The following is a 4,784-nucleotide window of genomic DNA, read 5'->3' as shown; positions in this document are numbered from 1 at the left end:
CGCGGAGGAGTAAATATCATGTGCTCCCAACAACTACAAGCTTCCATGCTCCAATTTTTAAAATAATTATTATAGGTGTTTCAAAAAATCCTGAATTTTTTTTGTAAATGTTCACAAGACATAAGTTTACATCCTCTGAAATTTTTATATCAAAACGCAAAATATACATTGAGAAACAAAAAAGACATACTGAACATAAATAGTGCCGCAAGAAGACAAAAGCTAAAATGGCACTATTCACATGAAGATTTCTATTTTTCATTTCTCATTGTATATTTTGATTTTGGATTTGAATTTTTTAGATGATCTAAACACATGTCTTGTGGACAATCACCATTTTTTCGAATTTTTTTGAAACATTTAAAACTATCATTTTAGACATTGAAGCATAGGAGCATGAAAGTGTTAGCAGCATTGGATATTTTCCCCTACAAAGAATGCGTGCATCGGTGGAACTTGCTACTTTTTTTTTAAACAAACTCCAACTTTATTCATTTGTAATAAGTAGTACATCGTTTGTGAGGAATATTACAATTTCATTTAAAAGCTCCTCAAACCAATCAGAAGTCAAAGAAAAATTAGCTAATCTAGCAAGCTCATGAGCTACTTTATTTGCTTCCCTATTACAGTGCTCAAATCTAGCAGTAACAAAATCACAAGTATAATGAAAACAGTCTTCGAAGATTGCTGCCACCGCACCCGCCGACTGCCCTTCATCATTCATAGAGTCAACCACCTCCATATTATCCGAATTTTATGATAATGCGATTGCATCCCGCCCTTTGCACCAATGTTAGACCAAATTTGAGAGCTATAGCCTCCGTCATCAGCACATCCGCGCAAATATCTATTCTCTCATTCCCTCCAGCAATAAACCTGCCTCTGTCATCTCTAAGCACTGCTCCCATTGTCCCCCTAAGAAGGTCGTGCTCAAAGGAAGCATCAACGTTGAGTTTAACAGAACCTCTTGAAGGGCATGACCAACTCTCCTTCTTCACAGACGCCTTGGGGTATAATGCATTAACAAAATTTGTGGTAAAGGCAAGGATTCCCATTGAAATATGCTTTACATTTTGTATTTTCTCATTGTGAACCAACTTTCGTCTTTCCCACCATAGGTACCATGCTGAGATAGCAATCATCTCACGCACATTGTGGCAACCCAATATCCACAAATCTTGATCTGGTAGGAGTAGTAGGTACTACAGCACCGCCTCTCCTGCACGATCAATCTCGCAAGCTTTTTCAATGATATCATCCAGTCCCAGTCTTTTCCAAACCTCCTTTGCTTTAGTACACCGGAACAACATATGTTTTGTATCTTCTAAGCCCTCAGAGCAAATTGGACAGATGGGTGAAACCTTTATATGTCTATTAGCTAGCGTAACTCCGCACGGGATAGTACCATGCAGCGTACGCCATAAGAATATTTTAACTTTTGCTGGACATGCTAATTTCCATATCTTACTCCAAATAGGATTAACTGTGGTTTGCCCCATACCATTAGAGTGTTTCAATTTGCTTCCATACTGGTGATTCCACTCCATATAGTAGGCTGACCTAACTGAGAGTATTCCATTTTTCGTATAATTCCAGGCAACGAAGTCTTGCATATCATATTGCGGTAGGGGAATTGAGAGAATCCTTTGTACATCGATCGGCCACATAGTTTGCCTGATTAGGTCTTCATCCCAAGTATTATAGACAGGATCAATGAGATCACCTACCTTAGTTAACAGGTTACCTACCTTAGGCGTTACAATTTTCCTAGTGGCATAGTTTGGGATCCAGGCATCTTCGCAAATATTAATATTATGTCCGTTACCCACATGCCAAATATAACCACGTTTCAAAGTATTTATGCCTGTCATGATGCTTTGCCATGTAAAAGAAGAACCTTTCTTGAGCTTATCATTTAACAGATCACGTAATATTTTAACCATGTAGTGGAACTTGCTACTTGCTGCTGGACAGAGCATTGGAGTCCGTTCTCCCTCAAGAGAAAAAGCTCCATACGCAGCCCCTTGAATGCTGACATGAGAAGGGATTTTTTGACGCGCCATTGATTGATGCGTGTAAGTGTGAATGGAGTAAATGACTAGTGGATGGAAATGTGTTGTGCGAGAAAAAATATAGTGTAGAAAGAGAAAAAATACCGTGCATTATAAGAATCAAACCGTAGTGTAAGATGTGTTTATGAAATGCTGGTGTATAATTCCTTATTTGATTAGTGGACGGATGAGCACAGATACAAATTAAAATTAACCATAAAGAGCATGCTCTCGAAATTATATAGTCATGAGCCTAACATGATACTAGGACGACCAGGTGGTTCGAAATAAAAAATACTCCCTCCGTTCCCAAATATAAGTCTTTTTAGAGATAGCAACAAGTGACTACATACGGAGCAAAATGAGTGAATCTATACTCTAAAATATGTCTAGATACATCCGTATGTTGTAGTCTATTTGAAATGTCTAAAAAGACTTATATTTAGGAACGGAGGGAGTACATAGTACTAGTACTGATAATCCTGAGGCTAACACATAGTAGCAAACTCTGACCAGTTACTTTGTAATAAATATTACATAGTACTGCGGCCCGGTTTTTTGGTCGATTCTCCCAGAATCTTGAGAATCGACCCTCCACTCAGCTTCTCCCAGAATCTTGAACTCATGTATTTTTTACAATCCTATCTAGGAGAGTCGGCCAAAAGAAACGGGCCTGATAATCTTTCCAGCATAGTTGGCGGCAGTATCATCTATTTCATACGACCTTTGAGCAGAAGAACAGTACATCAAGCACGCAAATGATGATTTTATGATTACAGTGGGCGTCGTTGGCAGCAACATCATCAGTTTCAGGCGACCTTTGAGCAGAAGAAGAGTACAACAAGCAGGAGTGTCTCTGCATTGACCGTAGTACTGGTTGGTTGGGCTCTGGTAGGTGAGCCTCTCAGCATCTAGAACAGTTCGACAGCGTATCGGGAGAGAGCCCTCTGAGAATACAATCATAATTACATACGAGACGACAGAGATATGAGACGATACATGAAGGCAATACAGAGAAGCTAATATAGTGGTTGTTGATCCCGAGGCAAGTGGGTGGGTATGACTTCAGTGGGCATTGTCGCCGAGTGCTCCTATGCAATTTTGAGAGCTAGAGTTATTACCCTAGACATGAAGTAGCATTCCCATCGCCATCTTGCAAAAGGATCTTCCAATAGCAATACCATCCAGAACTCCGCAGAGAACCAGCACCGTGATGTCCACTGGAGAAGGTTGCACACCTCACCGGAACTCGTCACGATCATGCACCATTCAAGCGCACGGCAAAAGCCACCTAGCAAACTGCCTCCCTGGGAGGAGTTCCCAACATCACCGAGTAGGGAGTGACGCTAACGGATAGGTCGGATGCCTTCCCGCCTAATATCACCGCCATTGTTTCTTGCTGCTAGTTTCAAATAACCTACAAAAGGAACATGTGGTATGATTTTATTGAGTTATTTTTGAAATAATTATATGGGAAATGATCCAATTCACCTGATTGATCCAGCGGGTTGCGTCGGACTCACGCTCTACCAACCATGTGGCTCTTATCCTCATCCCCTAAAAAAACTCGGCCTCCTCGTCCTTTGCGTCTTCACCTAAATAGAACTCTCTCCCCACAACAATTAACTCACTAGATCTGCTGTCACTAGTCGCCACATCTCTCCGCTCTTCAGCCCCCCTTTGCTCCTCCCAGCAAGGCCCACCATCAACAACCCTATGCACCCATCTGTGATGTCTCTACATCCATGTTGTGGCGCTCTCCATGGCTTCTACAAGGCTTAGCAAATAGGGTACTGCCGCCATGGATGGATGGAAATATTGGTGCAATCAGAGACGCGCCAACAGCCACCATATGCTGCAAGGGCTAAGCACGACAGTCTCACCGTCGCTACTCGGATGTTGCAAATGCGACATGCACAATGTTGTGGCTACAACGGTGTCGTGGGGCTCTGCCGGTGCTGCAACGATGGTCGCCGGCGTTCATTCAGAGTGGTCATTTGCAACCTCCCCGATGTTGCAAAGTGGTCATGAGAGTCGCTGATTCGCAACATCATTCGTGTTGCAAATGGATGGCCGCAACATTATCTATGTTGCAATGGATGACTACAACTCATCCATGTTGTGATCTGACAGTTAGTATGGGACAAATCGGACGGCCAACGACCCGACGATCATTGAGAAGATCAACCAGATAACACGTAACACTGGCTTAATTATATGCAATTACCGGTAGTCAATGTTTTAAAAGATTGACCAAAACTATATCTAGACATGTTCTTGTGGACCAACTGGGTTAATAACGAAAGACTTAAAAAACAAAAGTTATTGTTGTTTATGAAACTGATTTTTTTGCTAATCCTATGTTTCCTCACAATGAAAATCCTTAAACTGAAATTGCCTTCTTAAAGTCGACTTTGGCCACTTTTGGCAGCACTAATTTTCCAAAACTGTAGTCATAGTTTAAATCTCAATAGTTCAATGCATGAGAATGAACACTAGAGTTTCTAAATCTCAGTTTTTCTAAAAGCGCGGGTTTCTCAGTCAATAAAATAGGGGAGACCCCCTTTTCAAATACTACAAAGACACATCTTGAATAAATGGCAACACTTTCAACTAAAAAGAAACGTGGTATATTCAGGGAAATAAGTTGCGTAAGATATGTCCCCATGTCCCCCCGGACTGTATTTTGGATGTTGTAACCTTTGATTTAACAAAGCATTTTGAATAAAACAC

Source organism: Aegilops tauschii, chromosome 5, assembly GCF_002575655.3.
Source record: "Aegilops tauschii subsp. strangulata cultivar AL8/78 chromosome 5, Aet v6.0, whole genome shotgun sequence".
Taxonomy (NCBI): domain Eukaryota; kingdom Viridiplantae; phylum Streptophyta; class Magnoliopsida; order Poales; family Poaceae; genus Aegilops; species Aegilops tauschii.
Note: the sequence above shows the minus strand (reverse complement) of the source record.